Below are 26,714 nucleotides of genomic sequence, written 5' to 3'. Positions count from 1 at the left end.
ACCCATATTCATGATCTTACCATCTCTACTGCTCAAACACAATCCCCAACCTCCTCTGTGGATGTGGAATTAATTCACACCACACTTGTAAATTCTCCATCTTTGGATTTCATGGAGAAGCCCCCATCTGAGATTGATCATCATCATTTTGATGATTTGTTGGATCTTTCTCTTCCAATTCCTTCTTTTGTGAAAGTGTGCTCTGTGGATATACCATTAAAATCAATCACCACAGACTCAACTATCACAGCCTCTAAACCTATTTCTTCATTTTCTTCAACTGATCTCCCTCATCAGTTGACAAGTGTTTGTCCTTCAACTGATCTGCTTAACAGCTCTCATCAGTTGAAAGCATTCTCTACTCATGTTTCAACTGATGTCTCTCATCAGTTGACAACTGCTACTACTTCAATTACTTTACCTTCTTCTACAGCAGTTGATCACATGGTAGCACAAACACTTTTAGGATTGAGTGGAGTGAGCTATGGAGTGGAGAGGCAGCCTAGTGAGCTGGCAAAAGGAGAGGGTGTGGAGAGTCTGGCATTTTCTTCTAGCCAGGAAAAAGGAGAGGATATGAGTGACCCTTTAGTAAGGGTAAGTGAGGGAGAGGTGAGTTGTGTGGTGAGCCAAGGGGAGCCCTTGATGCAAGAAAAGAGAGAAATTGAGAGAAATGCAGGTGTCAGTGAAGGGTTTAGTGAACAAGAGTTTCAAGCTGAATACAGATCCATATTGGATGGTGTTTCACTAGACCCTGAGACTTTTACTCATGGAATGTCTTCCATTCAAGATTTTGCCAGATTGGACAATCAAGCAGCTGAGAGGCACCTTAATCTAATTCACACTACATCTTCTATGCTTAGAGCAAAGGAGGCATTTACAGCTCTGCCTGCCAATGCTGGAGATGATTTTCAATATGATGATAGTGATGAAGACCTCAATGATGCTCTTGAGGAATCCCTTGGTGAACAACCTACCACTTCTCTACCTTCATGGCTCTCCATGCAGTCTGCAAATGCAATGGTTGTCAGCATGGAGCTGGAAAGGCAAGCCTCCACCATTCTTCAATCACAACCTGGAAGCTCATCCTCCTCTCAAGCCATCTCTGCCACCATTGCCAGTCAAGCTTTGGAAAACCTCAAGCTTCACAAATATCAATCTCTCCACTTTCAGAAAGAGATAGAGCATCTCAATTGTCTCATTGCCTCTGTTAAGACTGATCTGACCAAACAAATTGATGAAAAGCTTCCAGCTCAGGTCAAATCAGCTATTTCTGGTTCTGAGCAAAAACAACTGCAATTGGAAAAGCAAGTAGAAGCTCTGGAAGGCAATGTCTATATCTTAAACTCTAGGATGGATGAGATGTTGCAGCATCAAAGAATTCAGACTGGACTCCTTCAACATCTTCTTCTTGCCTCTGGTGCTTCTCTTCCCAGTCCATCCCTTACACTTGCTGCTAACAAAAAGGGGGAGAAAGAATTACCAACTCCTGCAGAATTAATCAGTCAAATTCCTCCTCCTTTCCACACTGAAAGGGAAAAGCAAAAGATTGAAAGGATGAAAGAATTGGACTCCATTGCAAAGAGAGTGGCTCAATTGGGCAAGAAATCATCTACATCTTCTACAGCCACCACAGCTCAAATCTCTTTTCCAACCACAACCACAATTCTCAGGGTAATCACACCTGAGATTGTTATTCCCTCCAAGACAGAGAAGGGTGAGCCATCATTTCTGAATGAGTTCAAGCCAACTCTGTTTCCAAACAATTGTGGTTACTCCAGGCCTGGAAAAGACTCAAGCTCAATCTACTTTCCATTAGCCAGGCCTGACAAAAATGAATACAAGCTTTTGGGCCAAGAAATCAAAAGTTATAAAGATTGTGCAGATGTGGCCTTAAAGACTCATTTTGCCATCATCTACAGAGAAGGCCAGAAGTTGTTTATTGGAACTGGCCATCCTCATTACTCATATGCAAAAGCTGAAGAGGTGGCCAGAGAATGTGAAAAAGAGGAGTTTGAATCCCAACTCTCTTTAAACCAAATAGAGGTGGATGAAAGGTTTGCTATTGAGCTGGAAGAGGAGTTGGCAGCTGAGCTTTTAAATGAGGAAAGATTGCCTCTTGAATCATCTCCAAAGAAAAAGAGAGTCAAATCTAAGACTAAGATGCCTGAGGCAGCCAAGAGAAGAGAAGAAGTGCCAGAAAAGCCTATCTCAAAGCCTTCTTCTCCAATCAAGGACACCACAGTGGTACATCCAGATGTCAACTTCCATGATGAGCCAATAATGCCAAAAGAGGAGCCAGTTGACTTGGAAGATATCCCAATTCCAGCTTTTCTTGTTCAAGAACCTTCCAAGCCAAAGAAGAAAGTCAAGTCTGTTGCTAAGAGGATGGCTAACCCTCCTAAACCTCCAAAAGAACCTGAAAATCCTGATGACTATCTGATCATTGCTAACATTGAAGAAATTTCTGAGTTGGAGCTGGAGCTGGATGATCTTCAAGAAGTAAGAGGAATAGAAGCAACTTCAAAGTTACCTGAAAGATTGGTATTCTCTTACAAAAACAAGGGTGATGTCATCTGGCCTCTTCACAGAGTTCTGAATTCTGAGGGATTCAGTTCTCTAACAAAAATATATGGATCTATGAAGAGGACTGGAGGATTTACACCACCTGCAAAGCAAATGGTACTAAAGAGAATCCTTGAGATCAGGAAGGAATGGAACTCAGATGCTAGTCTACAAAGAAGGCTGAAAATTCCCTACACTGGAAAGAAAATTCATCATGAACCTACTCCAGTTATGGAATTTAGGGACAATCAAGGTGTTAGGAGATTTTTCAGACCTAAAGATCAACTCAAGGTTGCTAGCTTGAATACTCTGAAGACTCTCCAATCCAAGCTCAACAGACAAGATAGTGATGAAGAATGGTTCTACAGGATCTTTCAGAAGCAAATTAATATTCTTGAAGAAAAACTTAAGTCCAGAAGAAGAAGATCTTCTAGGAACAAGTAACTGCTCAGTCTAGAGGAGCATAATCATCTGTAATCTTTTCTAACTCTTGTATTTAAATTCTGCATTTTATTTTATTAATGTTTTTGTTATCATCAAGTGTAGAATTTATGTCTGCATCTTGTCCAGTCATAAATTGGGGGAGATTGTTAGGAATCAATAATTTTTGATGATAACATAAACATTTTGTAACATGTCTTACTTAGAACCTTTATCAAATTTCAGTTGTAATTGTTATGTTTCTTGTCTTTGGGAATTATCAACGGATGGGTAGAATAGGATGGCTAATTGTAAATATCCAATGCCATGTAATTTTATCTAAGTGAAGGATATTCAACTGATGAGATGTAACTATTCAACTGATGAAGACTGGATGATGTTTCAACTGATGAAAATCAAGCATTCAACTGAAGACAAAGTGTTCAACTGATGATGCTGAGGAATTCAACTGATGAGACTGGAACAGCATTCAACTGATGAAGTTTGTAATTCATTCAACTGATGAGCCGGGCATTCAACTGATAAAGTCAATAGCAGTTGAAAGTAACCAGAACTTTCAACTGATGAAGCAAAGAGCAGTTGAAAGTGACTAGAGCTTAAGTCTGACAAATCACATGGATCGAATTACACTAAAATAGACATGGAAGCCTAATTAGGAAAATAAAGAAGAAGCAGAAACATACTTATCTCATGCAATGCAATCTGGATCAAATCAAGATGATGGTCAAAGATGAAGACATCTCAGAAAGCATGCATAAGACAAAGTTGTGCAGCATTGTTTTTAGATTAGAGTGCATTTTGTAATCTAGCTAAAAGCTTTGTAAAACTTGGAGTATATAACCAAGTTAGTAGCATCAGTTGAACTTGTTCAAATTACTTGAGAGAAAAATCTGAGAGTTAGAACTTGTTGAGTGATGAACCAGCAGCTGTGCGAATTGTAAAACAATCCACAGATTCTTCTATATAAAATCTCACGGGTGGATCATTCAATCCACCCGTATTTTTAATACTTGGTGTTTTTCTGTCTATTGTGTTCTTAGTGTATTATTCTTGAATCTTTTAAATTTGTAAAAGATTGTATTCAACCCCCCCCTTCTACAATCTTTCTCATAGTTGGTGTAAAATAACAAACAACAACATATGCCTCTTCCATAGGCCAAAGTGTTCTTTGCTGAACGGTGGGATTTTAATGCTACTGATCTTTTGTGTACTCATGTTTAAGGATTTAAAGTGAATAGTGTTTGGATGAGAAATGGATTTTTGAAAGAAAAATATTTTAAATCAAAATTAATTTTTAAAAAAAATTAATTCGAATTAAAAAATATTTAAATTTGAAGTGAATAGTGTTTGGAAGAGATTTGGATTTTTGAAAGAAAAATATTTTTAATCAAAATTAATTTTTGGAATAAATTTAATTCGAATAAAAAATATTTGGACGTTACAGAGTGTGTATAGGATCTGATACGGTAAAATGGTATCAACCGCTCTGATGCCAATTGTTAGGTCCAGGAACGATTGTAGAAGGGGGAGTTGAATACAATCGTCACTTAAAAATAATCGCGGCGGAATAATCTGATTGAATATAAATTTGTTAATCAGATTTTAATTAATTAATATAACAATGTGGAAGTCGTTATATAATTAATATGGTTCGTTTTAATGTCCACTAGTTCGTAGAATAAATTTGACAGAAAGTATTCTAACTCAGCGGAACAAAACAACCGAATGATCAAAGCACAGTAAACTGTGGATTTAACGAATAGCAAGTTTAGCACAACTTGAAAGCTTTACAATACTTTGAACAAGAATAAATGAAGGGGGGAGAGCCATATTAATAGGCAAAACCCTTGAACTAGTAAGAGAATGGTGGCAAAGACAATCCCTAGTTTGCTAAGACAATTTGGCACTTTGTCTTGCTATTTTAGACCTTGTAAGACAATTAAATTAATTGTCTACAACTAGTAAGATAATGAAATCCGTGGGCAAGACAATCTAGGGGTCGGTAAGACAATTGAGAAGTGCGGTAAGACAATCTGGGAGATTGTCTTGCTGTTCTACAATCGGCAAGACAATCATAAAGATTGTCTTGCAAGCTACCATGGCAAGACAAATACAACAGGCGGTAAGACAATCTGAGAGATTGTCTTGCCGTGTAAAGGAAGAGGGGAAAAGCGGTAAGACAATCTGGGAGATTGTCTTACCTTGCTTAAATCAACAAGACAATCAATTAGATTGTCTTTCCTTGTAGATTTCAACAAGACAAAGCCTTGGATTGTCTTTCCTTTTGGTTAAACACTTAGACAATCATTTAGATTGTCTTTCCTTCTTGTTTTTCAACTAGACAATCAAATAGATTGTCTTTCCTTGTGTATTTCAAGTAGACAATCCATTTTCCCTTTAATTAATTAACCAATTAATATTCACTTAATTATTTTAAATGTATAAATTCATAAATTAAATTAATTCGAGATAGAATTAATTTAATAAATAAATTACACATCCAATATAATTATTTTGAGAAGTGAAATAATTAATTAGATAATTAATTATCCTTTTTCTTCTTCAGCAGAGTCTTCAGTCTTCTTTAAACAATTATGATCTTCGACTTGATTGAACGACCACCTTCTCTTGACTTAGAATATTTAACCGGATGAGCTGATACACAAATGTACTGTCTGGTTCATCTGTAACTAGCTGAATTAAATATTCCTTGTCAATTAAACAATTAGGCGGTGGCTTGTTCGTCGATTCTTCGTCTTCTTAGTTCTTCTTCATTTGTAGACACAATAATGGAATCTTCTGAATAAATAAAGTATTGAAATTTTATACCTTCTGATCTTCTGGACGTTCTACAAAAGATTATTTGTACACTGAGGCTTGATCATATTAATGAGCTTCTTCTAGTGGTTTGCAGCAGCATCCTGAAATTCTTCTGACATAAAATCTTCAATAAATCATTTGACGTTCTTCGTACGGATTCCGGATAACAGTACTTGCTATTTACTTGCTTTCTTATCAGAGTTGAGTTGATTTCTCTTAAATACAAATAGGCTTAACATATGCCTTTCACTTGTTCGTGGAAAGCCTTAGTCCTAATCGCTACTTTATAGCTCATGAGCTGTCTTTTGCTGATCTGGACTGAAAAGTAGTTTGGTTAGGTATTTCAGGGCTATAGTAGAACGTGAATCCCTGCTTGTTGGTTCTAGTCATCATGGTTGTTATAGGTTTTGCGTGCTTTTGCTGTAGTCTTTGCTAGTAGTTGTTTCTCAGTTCAGGTTTGATCTTTCATATAGTAGGGTTCTCTGGCCGTATCTGTAGCGATTCATTTTCACTGTGAGTTTGCTTTTATATAAATAAATCATGACTTATCAAAAAAATAGTATAAAGAGAGCACCATTTTATATCAAGTCTAGTGGAGAATCATTTGATTCCAATTTAAAATCCTATAAATAATTTAAAAATTAAACATACTTGTACATAATAAAATTTTATTCTAATGTTGAATGACAATCATACATAACATGCACAAATAACTTAACACTTATAACTTAAATAAAAAATTTGATTTTTAAATTTGGATCTATTGTAGAACCATTTTGGACAAATATGGTTCCATAGTAGAACCAGTTGGGATATTATCATTATATTCAACGATTTTTTTAGTGAAAAATGATGAAATTTTATCTTTTAATTTTTTAATTAAATATTTGATAGATAATTCGATTGATATATGTATTTCTTACATATATAAATGTATTCTATATTAGACTCTCTATATGATGGTTATTCATGGAGTGTGGCTTTCTATTAGAATTTATGGGTGATAGATAGCAGTCAACTTATGTAACTTGATATAACTTACTTTGTTTTTCTAAGTAGAACATATTGTCATAGTTAGAGTATTTCCATGTAGTTTTAATAATAATTGCATGTAATACATGTATACTTGGAAGAAGTTCATACAATTGTTCAAGTCTCAAGACGTACAAGGGTATGACATCAAGGATAAAGGGAAGTTACTGTCAACTGGCTGACTGTAAATCTACAGAAGACAGTTAGTTGCAGGCCATGTCAGATTGTTTATATCTAACAACAACATTGGCGGAAGCACTAAAGACAACAAGTTTATTCTGCATGACAACAAGGCTTGGATTTCCTGAAAGCAATATCTACATGGAATCATACTGTCATCTCAAGTCCATCATATGACAGCAAGATTTGGTGTCGCAAAGATACTGTCTTCAGAGTTATGGTTTGATTTGAGTCTTCATCAAGTCAAACCTGTAACAGATAAATATGTTCAAATTCAGGGATTCTGCAGGAGTTTGTTTTGTAGCACACCTGAAAAGACTACGATAGAAGCTCGAGAGTTAACAAGACAAAGATCGCCGATTCAAGGTGATGTCAAGTCACCATCTACTGGGATTAGTTAAGATTAAAATAGAATGTTTCCAGGTTGCTTTTTATGAAATGTAATCTCAGTATAATTAGTAATTTAGGAAAGTCATATGGTCTGCAATTTGTAAGTAGCTGTAAAAGTAAAGTCTGCTTTGCAGTCCTCAGGACCCGTGATGATAGTGATGTTTTGATTTGCTAGTCATATAGGATAACATCTCTCATTCTATTGTATCTGTTAAGAGAAACAATCTTGTAAGTCTTGAGATAATTGAAACTCAAGAAAACATTTTCTTGAGGTTGTACCAACACATCGAAATAAATAAATTATTTATTTTGTGAAGTAATCCTTCTGTGTTCTTGCAAGTTTTCATCTTTAGTTAGTGATAAACTTTAATCTTGAATTCATTGTTGATTTGAGATTCGAGCTTATAAGTATTACATTCAACCTTCCTTCTACAATACTCTCAGGGACCAACACTTTCTATATGTCATTCTTTCGTAGAGAACCATTAAAGTACCGTAGAGAACCATTAGGTTCTACTTTAAAATATTATAAATACATTTAAAATTTATCATAGGTATACATAAAATTTGGCTCTAATATAGAATACCAATCATGAATAACATGTATAAATAATTTAACACTTACAACATTAGCAACAATTTTGATTTTTACATCTGGTTCTACAATGGAATCACTTTGAACGAATATGGTCCTACTGTAGAACCAGTTTGAATATTATGATTAATTTTCAACGGTTTTTTTGAGTAAAAAAAATAAAATTTATTTGTTTAATTTACTAATTAAATATATGAATTAATAGTAGATATATTACAAAGATATGTTCTTCATAAAACAAATAAAATGAAAATAATTTAAGATAGTAGACTCACCACCATTTTGCAAATATGTTATAAGCTCTTCACTTTATACATTTAGATCTATTAAATTTGATTTTATGCAATTTCCCCCCACCAGTTTTGAGTTGCAAAATCAAACAGATATTACAATAAACTAAAACAAATTTACAAGGAAATGTATAGATACCAAGAAAATTCAGAAGTATCATGATGTTATATCTTTTTTCCCAGACTTTTTACAATTGTATCCGCCTTAGATGGTTTCCTCTTGACTGGAGGGCGACCTTTGCATCTTTTCTTAATAGGAGAATGAATAGTAAAACTCATGTTTGATGGCTTTTTACCTTCACTCCTCTTAGATTGCTTTTTGGTTGATATATTCTTGGAACAACTTTCATAATTAGTATCCCATTTCAACTCTAATTTCTTAAATGTACCAATTAAGTGATTGCACCTATCTTAATTTTCAGCCGCCAAATCAACAATTTTATAAAATGCATCACAAACCATTTCATACATCCTTTTTTCTTCAGTATTTTTCCATGTACTATATGTCACCTTAGTTCGATTATGATATCGCTTGAATTTTTTTTTCCATCTTTTTAAAATGTATTTACTTGAAATAGTAAAAACATTTTGCTTAAAAAGAAGCCCCTTGATGATATTTCTACATACTACTCCCCAAAACTCAAAAAGATGATATTCACATTTTACCTTATACTCAAGTTCTATATCTTTAATGAAATAAACGTTGTATTTGAAAGTTCTTAGAGTTTGAGAATCACCTACATATTGTATCTCTTCCACTTGATAATTAAAAATAATCTCATCAGATGGTAACATCATGCACCCACAGTACATTACATTTACCATCCCTTTTTGAAACTCTCTAAACTTGTCATTGGTGTAATACTCTTGAATTTTTTTCCCATAGCATGAGGAGTAAAACAGGGAATAGTAGTACTTAATGAGCGATTATCAACATCAACTTCTTTTTCCACTTTATCTTTTAAAGCATTATCATACTTCTCCACAAATTCCCTGAAAGATGTTTTAGCATGGACATATCCATCAAAAAAGCATTCATACACTTCTTCATTTTGTAGACATTCCTTCCCAAAAACAATTTTTCACAAAACATGAGGTCCATTTATGTCTTCCCTCATACAACCCTTTAAACCAATCATTATTTTTCAAATTGTATTTAAAAATCAGAGAACTCCATCCAATTTCAAAAGTATGAACATCAATGAAATCATAAACAAAATTTTGTAGTTGGAACTTTATTGAATCACATTCCTTATACCCTTTTAATTTTTCAGGAATCTTTTTCATAATGTGCCATAAACACCATCTATGACGTGTCTTAGGAAACACTTGCTCTATCCTGAGCATTTTGCATTGCTCTATCCTGATCAGTTATTATAGCATTAGCAGGATTACCTAAATGCAAGTGAGCCAAGTTCGAAATAACCATACACATGTTACCTCACATGTTACCTTGTCCTCATTTGAAACTAAACAAAAACCAGGTAAAATTGACTGACCATGGTGATAATTCCTATGAAAGGCGCGAATGGCATATCATATTTTGTTGTTCAAGTAGTATCCAATATCACGACACCTCCAAATTTTTTATATGCAGCTCTACATCGTGCATCAACCCAAATTAATTTATTTTTTTCCCAATTTTCATCATCAAAATCTATTGACTAATAAAAATGGGAATCTATATATAGTTTTTTGTTAAAATGATTTTGGAGGGCAACAACATCGCCCTCAACCAATCTCAGTTTTCTTATTTCCCTCATATAATTCTCACAATCATTTTTACTAAAAGACATATTCTCGTGATCTATGTGTTCAACAACAAGAGCAAATGTAACTCTTTTTCATCGAAATACCAACTTCATCATATAAATTAAGACTTGTCTTTTCATGTTAAGTCAATTTTTAATTACATCGAAAGTGATACTTGAAGTAAAATCATGATTGTGCTAACTATCAAATTGAGTCACATGCCATTTATTATCCTCATCTGTCCTTTTCGTGCAAAGTCGTGTGTTAAATTTTTTTCCCGCAACTGGTTTAGGTTTTAAGCTATCTAACACTTTTTGATTTGGTTCACCATAACGATGACAAGCAACTATTAGATATGTATTAGCCTCATCAATTTTTCTCGTGAATTTGATTATAATTTCAAACTCATTCTGTAGACCATATTGTCAATAATATTCATATACCTCAGTTTAGAATTAAAAGTTGCATTTACCTCTGGAGGTGAGAGTTTTTTTTTAGTGGTTTCGCCATCATTATTTTTCTTTTGCACTGATAATTATTATGTTCCTCCATACTCTTCATTTTCTTCTTGTTCTGTGCACTGATTCCCAAACTCAAAATCCATTATCCTATACAAAAAACACAATAATGAGGCTGATTATAATTAAAATGCAGAAGAGATGAAATAGTTTCAAAGTTAACTACTTTTATAATATGTGTGTGTAATTCTTTATTAGTAAGCGAATAATTAGTAGAGAAACCTGATTCGAAGAGATGATCGAAAGAGATGATCGGAAAAAATTATTACGTCAGAGGGAATTAGGAAATACACATAAGAGGTTAATACTTGAAAGACATGTGTTTTCTTGATTAAACTAGATATATTAAAAATTAATTATAAAACTAGATTTTCTTGCCCGCGCTCCGCGCACGGGTGTCTAGATATTGTAGTTGTTTTTTTGTGACGTTGGGAAATAATTTTTATGATTAAGAACAGAAAATCAAACCATCAAATAATCCAAAATTTAAAATTAAATTAAATTGAATAAAACATCATTTAAAATCAACATAGTCCGGATGAAAAACTCATAGTCTTATATATAAAGGATTTGAGCATATTCTCAAATATTTTATTACATTATTGTTTCATAAAAATTTAAATATTGTAGTACGATTATTCAACTATCTTGAAGATGTTATAATTAGATATCTAGCAGTATTACATATTTATCATGATTAAGCCTAGAACGACATACAAACTTTATAAATTATTCTCGTATTGTTTTGAAATCAAAAATACAATTATATGATTTCGTGTGAATGATGAGCAAATTAAATAAACATCTATGTCTCACTGCTATATACCGCACTCAAACTTGGATTAACATAGATTGATGCAGTAATTCATCAAGATTACTGGTGTTTCTAAATCGTCTTGATAAATATGAATCACAGATATAACTTGATATCTAAAGGCTGATGTAGTAATTCATCAAGATATTTCACAGGAATATAATTTGCAAATATTGTGATATACTAAAATGGAATATTACACATGGATTAGCAAACTTCGTTCAAAAAACCAGATGATTTACTTCGTCCATGATATGAAAACATCAGACTTACCACCCATTATTTCTTCATGCATCATATTTGTATTACTCTTGCAATTCTCATTTTGAGCAAGTGCAAGTTGGACTGTAAGCTCCGACTCCGGAGGTACTTGAAGAAACAATTTCACAACCACGTGGTTTAGTATCCTTCCGTAGTCTTCCTTTCTTCAATGAGAGTATAGACGAATTTTTCCATCCTTCATATCGATTATCAGCCAATAAATTTAGACATGTTGTTCCATGTATTGGTCAGACTACATAGTTTGTATTTCATCAAGCATTCAAAGTTGACGGTTAAAAAACACCGATTAGTTATCTCAATTAAATACAAATGTTATAATGTATGTATATATTAAGGGATAGTCAACGTAGAATTATAATTGATTCACTTCACTTGACTTAAATATAATCTTTCTAAAAATATATATAATATGTCTTTTATTAAAAATATATAAGATTTCATCTCTACACTTCATTTGATTAATAGTTAAATAAAATAAAGACGTCTTTAATGGAGAACTAAACTAATTATATCATTGCTTATTATATATGTTACATAAATGAATAAGATATTAAATCAATAAATTATAATCACGGATTATAATTTATATACTGAGATTTCAAACCGCATTGAAATTTAAAATTTACAACGGATAACCTATACTTAATTGAATCTAAATGTTTCCTAAATTTAAGAGATACACTATATTTAAATATACATGGAATTATATTATGGAGTGAAAAAAATACTATATTTGTTTGAAATGATAACAAAAGGTCTTAATTTGAAACGCAAAAATTAAATAAAAAAGTAGTAATTAATGTCAAAATCAGTGGAAACAACTAATATATTTAAAGTACTCCATTATCAAGAGCTAAAATTTTGAAGTGAAAAAAGACTCCATTAATTTGAAATTATATAAAAAAAAGGTCTAGATTTGAAAATTGAATATAGTGAATATGTAAACAACTATATATTATACAAAAAAGGATTAATGCAAAAATCATTCAAAATCAATATTTTGATTACTTTTCCCTATTTACATATAACAAAAGGCTAGATTGATGTATCTGGACGGAAATTGCGTCATATTCATTCTCAGTGGTTCTTGTCAAACAATAATGACCCACAGTAAGATGTAAACAAAAAGTCTAGATATATAAGCAGATGCTGAGCAAAAGTGAATATAAATCTTCACACGGTGAACATCCGATAGTGGCCTGGACGAATCATCTATATTCAGCAGCTGCAAGGAAAACTCAACAACAAAAAGTGTCTCAATAAATGCATTAGAGGACATATATGCATCATAATCACTATCAATACGAATGGAAATTATGCAAAAATAATGTAAAAAAAATTAATTACAAATTATGAAATCAATTAAAATCGTGAGGACAGATCTCTCCGCTTTTCTTTGTAGCAAACTATCAAACACGTTAAATACAAAATCATGTGCTGATTATGATACCTGCAGCGTTCAAATAACAAACTTCAGATTCCGTACACCAATAATAGAATGAACAAATATACACAATGGAGCAAATATTGTAAATTAAGCTAGAAATAGTGCAGACCTATTTCACGACCAATTGTGTTATTCTCTTTTTGACTTCGAGACGTCATCCCTTGTCGAAGCATCGTCGCAAGAGGCTTTGACGGATACTACCTGATGCATACACGGATTAACGCGATTTGTGTAAGATAAGTAGAATTCTATTATACAATACAATAAATAAGCGCAAAGCAAAGTCCGTAGATAGAGAAATTAATGTGTAAAGAAAGCCAAGATCAGTAGTACTGCCGCAAAATCCGACCGAGGACACAAATCAGTTCGAAAGCCAACGAAGAAAACATACCCGTCACGATTAGAGGCGTGGAAGAAAGAATGGTTTCGAATGTGAAATTCAAATGTTTTGCTTTGATCTGATAAGAATATCATACGCAAATAATAAGCAAAGCTTAAATCTGAACTGACGTCGTGATTAGTGGCACGATTCAAAGATGCGTGATTAATGCTATTTTGAAATTATGATCTTGATATGATGATCGTGAAATATAATTGAATGTGCTCTCAGATCCAATTTCCGATCCTCAAAAGATATTATTTTTCAAAGAAATTTTAAAAAATTCAAAACAATTAAATGTTGCTTCACAACATATTACCATTACGACGCTTTGTTACTGCTCTGGTATATAATTTTGAACTAAGTTCATATTTATTTTAAAACGAAAAATTAGAGAGTAAAACATATATAATGACACATCTCATATTCTTTTATATATAAGAATTACTCTATTAAAACTGAAAAAAATAAAATAATGAAGAAAACAATAACACATAAATAACTTGAACAAAACAATAGTCAAATTATAATTTTTTATAGTATAACATATTTAATCGTGCATTAACATCTTATTCTTTTTTATATAATCTCATGAAAATATTTTAACTATACTTCATTTTTAAATATTTTAAAAAAAGATGATTAGCAGTTTAAGAGGTAATCACCTTTCCAATCTATTGAATTTTTGATGCAATATCATACAAAAAATATTATAAGTGCTTAGGAAGTCTTTACAAATTTTATTCGAAAAAAATAAGAAGCTAACGATTACAATTAAAAATAGGTAAATGTACGAAAATATACATGTAGATGTGAAATAAATTAAATGTGTAAAGATAAGAAAATCATTGTCTGAATTTTTTTTAATATATTTTAATTTTAAATATTTTAAGAAAAGGAGATTAGCAATTTAAGAGATAATTCAATTTTGAATTTTTAATTTTTCATGCAACATCATACAATAAAGTCTTCAGAGTGCTTGGAAGTCTTCCCATATTTAATCAGAGAGAAATTGAAGGTAATTAATTACAATTATAGATACGCAAATATATGGATATATACACATACATATGAAATTAATTAAAAGAATTAAAATTAATAATGTAAAGTCTGTTATAACTAGTAAACTTCCCGTGCAAGTTATACTTTTTATTTAAGTAACATAGAGCTTGAAACCATACTTAGAGAGGAGGAGAAAAATAAAAAAGATTAGAGGATGAATTTGAATTTGAATTTTTAAAATAGATGATAGGAATTTTTTTTTTTTTTTTTGAGCAACAAAAGATTTCATTAGAGCTTGAAAGAATCATACATAATTGTCTCCAACACAGCTTGCGGAGGAGACTCATCTGATAGGAATTGATTTGATTTTGAAAAAAATCAATGCTTTACATATTAGTTAAGACAATTAAAAACGAAAGCAGGAATGATTGCTTAATTTATGGGATTGTGTATACTTGACATAAATAATTTATGTGATGATAATTTAAAGTACTCAATGAGCTGGCTTTTATGACTTGGCATTTCTAGAATAGGAAGCAGAAATCAAGGCTGAAAATATGAGATTACATATTTAAAGTAACCATTGAGCTGGATTTTATGTGGCATTTACGTGGCATTTACGTGGCTTTTAACGAATTACGTGGATTTTGTGACTGGGTGTGACATCCCTCAAATCCGGGGGTCTAGATCTGGTGCCACGTGTAAATAAAAATAATTTAAAACCTGTAGTTTTGAGCCATTAAAAGAAAAACAATTTAAAACCTGTATTTTTGGAAGAAAGTAAAAACAAGTATTTCTAAACCTGGATATTTTTTTTTTTTAAAAGAAGGTCTTTAATTCAAAATCAATTTCACCCCCTGAAAACAGGATCGCATACAGGCTACAGCATTGAAATCAGAAACTAAAACTATAAAATCTTATTTACAAATTAAACAACATTATCAGCTAAACCTCGATAAGAAGAGTAGCTGATAACCAAATAAACAAATCTAATTTCCAACTGAATTGAATTGCAGAACTCCAACTGCATCTAGTCTTAATGACATCGTCCTAAATACTCTACCTGTCCATCTGCTCGAAACTCAACCACTTGCAATCCTTGCCTAGTCTTAAGTGAATCATCTTTATTCCTAGCTGAAAAGGGTTAGAAGGAATAGCAAGAATGAGCAATAATGCTCAGCAAGAATAACAAAATGAAATTGATATTTGTTGTACAGCAATGCCATAATAAAGAAGTGAAAATATTTAAAACTACAGAAATGAATGTATAAGCAAATATCTCTTGAAGGCAGGGTAACTTCTTTTTAAACTATTCACAATTTTATTGGGCTTTAAAAATAATTGGACACCTGGCTATAACAGATGATCAGTCATGCTATAGTCCATAAACCAAGCTTATTCAGCAAGGTTGACAAATATTACGAATTCCGGTAATCCGGGCTTAAGGAGCCACCTTTCACGCTGGGCCGGTGCCCGAGCCTCTTACGCAAAAACAACCCAATAGTTTAATTTTTAAAACAATCTGCAGTTCCATCATGTAATTCAAGAGCCAGAATAACATTTTGTTAAAACAATTTCTTTATGCATATCATAGTGTAGAGTTGATACCAAAAGTGTTATCCGTTCAACCAAAAAGTTTAAAAGTAATAGATATGCTTCACAAGAAAGTAATTGCAAATAATTTGAATCATGATATAAAGAAGGTTTTAGTATCTATAGGTACTAGAGGAGTAGGGTAGAAATACTTGCTTCTAAATTGTGAGAGAAGGTAGAAGTACTTGCCTTAACTCCAAAGTTTAGCTCAGATTCCTAGTAACACTATATACCGCATAATCATTCCTTTCTGCCAGCTTCTGACACACTTTTATCTATAACAAATCTCCGTCCTACTTCAACTTGTAACATTCTGCTTGGCTATTTCTGAATACCCCTTTCAATCACTTCTCGATTAATGCCTCGGTCAATGTCTTCAATTCTATACGATGATAAAATAGTATTTCAGTCGTCGGATTAGACATATTGACTAACCCTGAATTGCATTAAGACCTATATATATATATATCTACCCTTCGCATATACATACCACAGTCACATAAACACATAGCACATAGTTGTACAAACAACCCTTTTTATAGGCATTAAATCCATATAATTTATAACGAAACTTCGGCAGCATCTCCTCTGTTTATAAGCTTATCCACCTGTTTGCAATGCCAACAACCAACCAATACTATTGCTAACACATGAATTATTAATATAAAAAAAATCCCTTGACTTGCAGTAAACACATAAGAAAATCTGTCTTGACTTGTAGTAAACATATAATAAAATCTTTTAGCAGGATTGCTAACTTGTTATACGCAAAACACTTTTAATTAGATATACAAGGTTAACCGAGCCAATCAATGTAATAATCAATCATATGCAATTAGTCAAGTATAACCTCATACTATGCACTAGCAAAGAAAGAAAAATAGAACAAATAGTTCAAACAGCCCTCGGTCTATGATTTTTAATAAATTGAAAATTTATCTTTTTAATACGAAATTTTTTATGAGACACTCCTAAATATTATTCCAACCTACAGTAAAATTTTCAGAAAGAAAATCCAAGTTTAAAGCTGTAAAACAGAGCCTGGAACAGGACAAACCTGCCCAGAATTTTCAGCACCATACTATACTAAAACATACATATCTTTTAGCTCATTTATTAAATTAATCTAATTCTTTCGCGAGTAGAAAATAGACTTCAAGGAGCACATAACCATACAAAGATTAAGCATATAACTCGACCCTATGAGCCCAGAATTTGTATCGCAATAACAGACCTGCAGTAGTCTAGAAATTCAACTTTGATCTCATATAGTTTTAAAACTTTAATCCACTATTTAAACTCTTAAATTATCCTTCCAAAAACATGTAAACAATCATCATACTTGTACATATGTTCTTACATCAACAAGTTTGATACCCGGTCATATACTCTTGTTAATTCAAGTACCCCACAATGTCCAAAGTTAAGACTCCAATTAAAGCATATATACACAAACATATAAACAATTATGCACTCCGAGTCAAGCCAACACTACCCAATTTACATAACCCAGCACAACATATGGGAGTTATGCTTATATACATACACATACATACGTAATTGAAAGAGGTAGTGGTCTGATTTGTACCTAAATTCGAACGAATATGGAACACGATGAACTTCTAATTAGGAAGTGAAATCAATTAAGAGAGAGCCCCAGGGGAAGGAGCACGGCTTCGAGTAGAAGGAGAAACGGAGGAGAGCGGCGCTGCTGCTGAGAGAAGAGAGACGTAGGATAAGTGATTATGTGGATGAAGAGATTGAGAGGGCGTGTAAGGATGTAGCGGCGGAGAGGGAAGAAGTGAGGGGGGAAGAGGCGGTGAGGTCGAGAGATTAACAGAGGGAAGGTTTTGAAATTGGGGAAAAGGAGGTGACTGCAGGAGGTGTATTACGTGGCTGAAGAAAAACAAAAGAGTATTGATCGGTGGCAATAACCGAAGCTTCCACCTAATATAAGCTAACTAATGTTTTTACCCTCTATCCGTATTTAACTGATTTACGGAGATAACTTATTAGTAAAACTTCTCCCAAAAATTACCGAAATATTGTTATAAATCCCAAAATATTATAAAACTAATAAAATAAAATACTCATAATTTACAGAGCATTTTCAAAATTTTTACAAAATTTAGAAGTTAGCTGCATTCAGAAACTAATTAAAAATCATGTCCTTATAGAAATAAGATTTTTAAAATTTTACAAACTCCTAAAAATATTTGTGATCACTATCGAGCAATTAAAATAATTTTTGAAATTATCTTTGTATTTTTACAAAAATAAATATCCATTTAAGAGGATAATATATTTTAATAAACTGTATCATAATATCAAAAGCAGGAATAAATGCACGCACAAACATAATCGTATACAAATAGATCAATTAAATCTCGTAACAGATAATTGCACGATCAACAGATATTTTCCCATAACCCCGATGACTAGGAAAATATTTAAACAAATATATTTTAAATATATTTTTTTTTTTAATTTACCAAACTGGAATAAAATATTAAATTTTATTCCTCCTTTTTATAAAAACCATTAATAAAATATTTTGAAAAATCCGGGTTGTCACAATCTACCCCCCTTAAAAGGATTCCGTCCTCGGAATCAGCGAAAAGAAAACTAGAGAGTACGATCTCTTAAATCCATAATACTTCTTTATGAGGTGATATCCTCTTGATTGCTGTCGTATATTCGCATCATCATTCGCTTTTGCTCATGGTACCTCCTACTATAAAGGCTTAATTTTACTTGGCAACTCAGTTGGCATACCTTCAACTATTAAAGATTACAAGAATATGAAAGATTAGATCTATTGGAACAAATATTACGTGATTGGAAACAAAAGAATAACCGAGAGATCAATATGATCTAAAGAACTTGGTGTTGCGTGTCTAAATTAAGACACTACTAAAGGTAGTTAACCTTCTTGTAATGTACAACACACACAAGTGATGGCGTCCCATCCAACTCCTATCACACAGACTGGTAGTCCTTGTGTCCCCTATAGGTAGGGTTGTTCATCTCAGTTAGAGTAGAATGATATAATAGATATTCAAAATCAATTAAGAATGATTGACTTTTGATGAATGAATCTTTGATGCGCACCTTGGGTTAAAAATTGAATAGGTTCCAAAGGTGCTAGTTTCAATGAAAAGATTAGTTAGAAATGATAAAATAGACACAAGTATCATTTTATAACTCAAGAGAGAGAGAAATGTAGTATTTATTAAATGTCTCTAGGAAAAAGATGTCAAGACAATTCATTGATGAAGAAAGTAATCAATATAATCAATAAAAGAGGAAGGTATTGCCAAGATTGTTCAAGATATGTTGCTCTGATGGATCATTATTTGATTCTAATCTTCTTCTATTTTTCAGCAATCGATGATGCTCAATAACATAAATTATCGTCGACTCACAATGGTCTGTGAAGATCTCATCATAAATATCCATGATCGTCAGAAGTCCTGCTCAGCTTCGCATAGTCCGAAATATTATCGAGTTTCGTATAATCATCACCGCTGAGTGTTGACGTCTTAACTTACTCATAAGTACTATATCCACTAATCTACACGAGCTCTAAATAACTTTAGCGTCCATTACTTAACTATGTACGGAACTTCTTACTTGACCCTACAAGTTTAATATTCTTGTATTAGCTCTAATGCTCACTACTTCACTATATACAAAGCTTTAAATTCGGACCTGGTAATACCTATATTCTTTCACCAATTCTATATATCACTGAGAAGAATCAGAAGGTGACTCTCCAAATAGTTCTCAAAAACTTGGCAGACACAACAAAGGGTACTCTAGACTATGTGGGAACCTCTACTGATCCAACCCCAATTGGCTCCCATTATAAAGCTTACCTAATAGGTCTATCCTTTAAGTGATTTGGACTCTAAATCAACTAACAAGCTGATGAATACTGAAGGAAATCTTATCCACCTACTATGAGTTTCTAACTCAATTAAACTAGTGTTAAGAAATTTGATCCATAATATACACACATAAAGTCACCCTTCTAATTTATCTCTGTCTTGGTGACGAGGACTATGAAATAATTATTGACATTCTAGTCTCAACAGGTGAATCTATTTGTTTGCTGATATTGGTACTAACTACTCAATAGACTAGATCTAGTGGGGCATGTTCTTCCTTCCCTGATATATAAACTTACTAGTTCTGGGTCAAGAGAACTAAGAGAACTATTATACACACTATGTTATACCCAAAATCAATACTGTATTGGAATCTTGGTTCTATTGACACAGACTCTTCCAAAGAGTTGTAGACTACCTCTACGTGAGTTTATACTTAGCGCATCTCTTTATTAAACCTGGCATTACCACCTATATTCTGATTTCAATAACTTATAACCTGCAGCTCTGATACCAACTGTGACATCCCTCAAATCCGGGGGTCTAGATCTGGTGCCACGTGTAAATAAAAATAATTTAAAACCTGTAGTTTTGAGCCATTAAAAGAAAAACAATTTAAAACCTGTATTTTTGGAAGAAAGTAAAAACAAGTATTTCTAAACCTGGATATTTTTTTTTTTTAAAAGAAGGTCTTTAATTCAAAATCAATTTCACCCCCTGAAAACAGGATCGCATACAGGCTACAGCATTGAAATCAGAAACTAAAACTATAAAATCTTATTTACAAATTAAACAACATTATCAGCTAAACCTCGATAAGAAGAGTAGCTGATAACCAAATAAACAAATCTAATTTCCAACTGAATTGAATTGCAGAACTCCAACTGCATCTAGTCTTAATGACATCGTCCTAAATACTCTACCTGTCCATCTGCTCGAAACTCAACCACTTGCAATCCTTGCCTAGTCTTAAGTGAATCATCTTTATTCCTAGCTGAAAAGGGTTAGAAGGAATAGCAAGAATGAGCAATAATGCTCAGCAAGAATAACAAAATGAAATTGATATTTGTTGTACAGCAATGCCATAATAAAGAAGTGAAAATATTTAAAACTACAGAAATGAATGTATAAGCAAATATCTCTTGAAGGCAGGGTAACTTCTTTTTAAACTATTCACAATTTTATTGGGCTTTAAAAATAATTGGACACCTGGCTATAACAGATGATCAGTCATGCTATAGTCCATAAACCAAGCTTATTCAGCAAGGTTGACAAATATTACGAATTCCGGTAATCCGGGCTTAAGGAGCCACCTTTCACGCTGGGCCGGTGCCCGAGCCTCTTACGCAAAAACAACCCAATAGTTTAATTTTTAAAACAATCTGCAGTTCCATCATGTAATTCAAGAGCCAGAATAACATTTTGTTAAAACAATTTCTTTATGCATATCATAGTGTAGAGTTGATACCAAAAGTGTTATCCGTTCAACCAAAAAGTTTAAAAGTAATAGATATGCTTCACAAGAAAGTAATTGCAAATAATTTGAATCATGATATAAAGAAGGTTTTAGTATCTATAGGTACTAGAGGAGTAGGGTAGAAATACTTGCTTCTAAATTGTGAGAGAAGGTAGAAGTACTTGCCTTAACTCCAAAGTTTAGCTCAGATTCCTAGTAACACTATATACCGCATAATCATTCCTTTCTGCCAGCTTCTGACACACTTTTATCTATAACAAATCTCCGTCCTACTTCAACTTGTAACATTCTGCTTGGCTATTTCTGAATACCCCTTTCAATCACTTCTCGATTAATGCCTCGGTCAATGTCTTCAATTCTATACGATGATAAAATAGTATTTCAGTCGTCGGATTAGACATATTGACTAACCCTGAATTGCATTAAGACCTATATATATATATATCTACCCTTCGCATATACATACCACAGTCACATAAACACATAGCACATAGTTGTACAAACAACCCTTTTTATAGGCATTAAATCCATATAATTTATAACGAAACTTCGGCAGCATCTCCTCTGTTTATAAGCTTATCCACCTGTTTGCAATGCCAACAACCAACCAATACTATTGCTAACACATGAATTATTAATATAAAAAAAATCCCTTGACTTGCAGTAAACACATAAGAAAATCTGTCTTGACTTGTAGTAAACATATAATAAAATCTTTTAGCAGGATTGCTAACTTGTTATACGCAAAACACTTTTAATTAGATATACAAGGTTAACCGAGCCAATCAATGTAATAATCAATCATATGCAATTAGTCAAGTATAACCTCATACTATGCACTAGCAAAGAAAGAAAAATAGAACAAATAGTTCAAACAGCCCTCGGTCTATGATTTTTAATAAATTGAAAATTTATCTTTTTAATACGAAATTTTTTATGAGACACTCCTAAATATTATTCCAACCTACAGTAAAATTTTCAGAAAGAAAATCCAAGTTTAAAGCTGTAAAACAGAGCCTGGAACAGGACAAACCTGCCCAGAATTTTCAGCACCATACTATACTAAAACATACATATCTTTTAGCTCATTTATTAAATTAATCTAATTCTTTCGCGAGTAGAAAATAGACTTCAAGGAGCACATAACCATACAAAGATTAAGCATATAACTCGACCCTATGAGCCCAGAATTTGTATCGCAATAACAGACCTGCAGTAGTCTAGAAATTCAACTTTGATCTCATATAGTTTTAAAACTTTAATCCACTATTTAAACTCTTAAATTATCCTTCCAAAAACATGTAAACAATCATCATACTTGTACATATGTTCTTACATCAACAAGTTTGATACCCGGTCATATACTCTTGTTAATTCAAGTACCCCACAATGTCCAAAGTTAAGACTCCAATTAAAGCATATATACACAAACATATAAACAATTATGCACTCCGAGTCAAGCCAACACTACCCAATTTACATAACCCAGCACAACATATGGGAGTTATGCTTATATACATACACATACATACGTAATTGAAAGAGGTAGTGGTCTGATTTGTACCTAAATTCGAACGAATATGGAACACGATGAACTTCTAATTAGGAAGTGAAATCAATTAAGAGAGAGCCCCAGGGGAAGGAGCACGGCTTCGAGTAGAAGGAGAAACGGAGGAGAGCGGCGCTGCTGCTGAGAGAAGAGAGACGTAGGATAAGTGATTATGTGGATGAAGAGATTGAGAGGGCGTGTAAGGATGTAGCGGCGGAGAGGGAAGAAGTGAGGGGGGAAGAGGCGGTGAGGTCGAGAGATTAACAGAGGGAAGGTTTTGAAATTGGGGAAAAGGAGGTGACTGCAGGAGGTGTATTACGTGGCTGAAGAAAAACAAAAGAGTATTGATCGGTGGCAATAACCGAAGCTTCCACCTAATATAAGCTAACTAATGTTTTTACCCTCTATCCGTATTTAACTGATTTACGGAGATAACTTATTAGTAAAACTTCTCCCAAAAATTACCGAAATATTGTTATAAATCCCAAAATATTATAAAACTAATAAAATAAAATACTCATAATTTACAGAGCATTTTCAAAATTTTTACAAAATTTAGAAGTTAGCTGCATTCAGAAACTAATTAAAAATCATGTCCTTATAGAAATAAGATTTTTAAAATTTTACAAACTCCTAAAAATATTTGTGATCACTATCGAGCAATTAAAATAATTTTTGAAATTATCTTTGTATTTTTACAAAAATAAATATCCATTTAAGAGGATAATATATTTTAATAAACTGTATCATAATATCAAAAGCAGGAATAAATGCACGCACAAACATAATCGTATACAAATAGATCAATTAAATCTCGTAACAGATAATTGCACGATCAACAGATATTTTCCCATAACCCCGATGACTAGGAAAATATTTAAACAAATATATTTTAAATATATTTTTTTTTTTAATTTACCAAACTGGAATAAAATATTAAATTTTATTCCTCCTTTTTATAAAAACCATTAATAAAATATTTTGAAAAATCCGGGTTGTCACACTGGGCATCATTCAAGAATTATTATATAAATAGATATAAATAGATATATAAAAGTGATAGGGAAGTGGGCCACTATAACTCCTAAAAACCGGATAGTGTTAAAATAGTGAATAAGTGTGTATGACATTAATATTCACTCATTAACTTACTACAATAATAGAATAAGCTGCATTGAAAATGAAAAAGAAGGTGCGATATTTTTGAAAGATTGTTGATAAAGACATATTGAAAGAACGGACGAACAATTTATTTAGAATAAAAATATTTTGTAAAAGGGATATTTAAAATGAGATGAGGAAGTATTATTTTAATGAATCAACGATGTTTGTCATCTCGGATTGGAGATACTCCTACGTTGCAATCCAAGAATTCTTTGTTCAAGAAAAGAAGAGAAATTGAGAAAATAAAAACAGAAATATTGTGAAAGCTTCTTATTGTGCTCCCATGATCAGTATTACAAAGGGAATAAAAAATTTTGAAACAAAATAATAGGTGTGTGGGATTTTTCCTAATTCATCTCACTTTTTTGGGAAAGAGATTTGGGGGAACACTCATGGTCCCCCCCCCCCCCCAAAATCCCAATATCGAGAGCATGATTTGAAAATAAAATTTGGAATCCAGTCAATTGGGTGCTAATCTAATTTGTTACTCGAATCGTGAATAGTTGTCACCTCTTAGTCTCTTACAGGAAATCAACCATTAAAATATTTTTCTCATAAAAGAGTGCTCAAAATGACGTGTTAAAGAATCTCTATTGCACCTAAATTCTTATGTAAAATATTCAAGTGATTAATACATTACGGAATACATAATTAATTTGAAATGTATAACATTTCTATTATTTATACATCATAATTTGAAATGTCTAATACATGAAAGGTAATTAATACACATAAACTAATATAAAAACATAACTGATTGATATTATTTATAAATTTTAACTACTTTCTTGTGCAAGGCAGGTAACTGAAAGTATCCAACAAAACTTAAAAATCATATCTATTTATGCATAGCGATAAAGTACAAAAAGTATATGAGAAAATATAGTAAACTATACTAATTTAATTCTTCGATCGAGACATATATAAAAATGGAGATGTCATAATTCCCACATGTGGCCAAACACAACAAAAAAACCAAGTAAGATGAGCCATACAATATGTACCAACATAAGAGCTTGACCAGAAATTGTCGCGTTATCACCGTCTCCAAACTCACAAAATCCTAGCTTAGCAACCTGAGCACCAGCACACACAGCATCAGCACAACCACACCAATAGGTCACACCGTCCACACTACAAACAGGGTCCATCCGGAAGCAACTGACAGGACAATTCACCACTTCCCATGCACCACATGGACGTTCGATACTAGCACTGGAATTACCCAGAGAGAATGAAAATGAAGTGATTTCTGATTTTACCGTAACGAAGAAAAAAGTAAATATTATGAATGTTGCAAAGAAATTACTGAAATTTGACATGGTGTGCAAAATTTTTGAGACTCAATAAAATGGTAAATGGAATAGAAATGCAGTAAAATGATATCTTATTCATGATTGGATACAACCAAGTTGATAAAAGTAAATGTAAAAATCTCTAGTACTTCCATATAATATATATAAATATTAGGGCTGTTTAACGAACCGAGCTGTTCGCGAACAAGCTCGAGCTCGGCTCGTTAAGAGCTCGTTCGGCTCGGCTCGTTAAGTTAACGAGCTCGAGCTCGAACACAAAAAATTGTTCGTTAAGTAAACGAGCTCGAGCCGAGCTTTTAGTATGTTCGGCTCGAGCTCGGCTCGAGCTCGACTCGAGCTCGCTCGGCTCGAGCTCGGCTCGTTAAAGCTCGAAAAAATGTAATATTTTCGGGGTTTTTTTTATAATTTATATATGTTATTGAACTCAGAACTCAACATATAATTAATATATATATATATATACATATATATATATATATACATATATATATATATATATATATACATATATATATATATATATATATATATATTTTAGTGATGTAACCAAAATTTCGGAAAATAATAATTTTATATGGTTTGCTATTTTAACAGTCAAGTAGAAGGTTAACTAGTACCGCTAACTAGTGTTTAATCCTAATTTAGTGTTTCAATATTTTTAAAAATATTTCTTACCGATCCAACCGTATGAATGTTAACATATATACATTTTAGTGATATAAACAAAGTTTAAAAAAAATTAAAATTATTTGGTTAGCTATTTTAAGAGTCACCTAGCGGTTTGTCCTTATTTTTTTTCTGGCTCGGCTCGACTCGATTCGACTCGGCTCGGCTTGTATTTGTTCGCGAACAAGCTCGTGTTCGGCTCGTTAGTTAACGAGCCGAGCTTGAACACAATTTTTGTTCGATAAAAAAGCTCGGCCCGGCTCGGCTCGTCAGAAAAAAAATTAAAGCTCGGCTCGGTTCGGTCAAAACTCGGCTCGGCTCGGTTCGTGAACAGCCCTAATAAATATTGAATATTCTTTTATTATTGACGTGGGGCCAACAGATATTATCTGTATATAATTATGTTCATACTGAAGAATCACCCGTAAAAGGTATAAATAATGGTATCTCCAATACTAAAAAATTCTTAAGAAATGTATATCATCTATTATCATATTAAAATAATACATTTTATTTTTAATAATTAAAAATAATAATAATTTATTTATTTTAAAA

The 26,714-nt window shown here is 32.6% G+C and overlaps 1 long non-coding RNA gene across 1 annotated transcript; it reads right to left on the bottom strand.

Annotated features, from left to right (window-relative positions):
- Positions 1 to 15,330: 15,330 nt before the first annotated feature.
- Positions 15,331 to 23,883, bottom strand: LOC135151162 (uncharacterized). The gene is made up of 5 exons (XR_010289704.1): positions 23,029 to 23,883; positions 21,626 to 21,822; positions 17,686 to 20,977; positions 16,283 to 16,479; positions 15,331 to 15,634 (listed from the first exon to the last, which is right to left on the bottom strand). It is a non-coding gene; the product is annotated as an uncharacterized LOC135151162 (long non-coding RNA).
- Between the last annotated feature and the right edge of the window lie 2,831 nt (positions 23,884 to 26,714).

Source organism: Daucus carota, chromosome 3 (assembly GCF_001625215.2).
Source record: "Daucus carota subsp. sativus chromosome 3, DH1 v3.0, whole genome shotgun sequence".
NCBI lineage: Eukaryota > Viridiplantae > Streptophyta > Magnoliopsida > Apiales > Apiaceae > Daucus > Daucus carota.
This window is presented reverse-complemented; position numbering and strand designations above follow the sequence as displayed.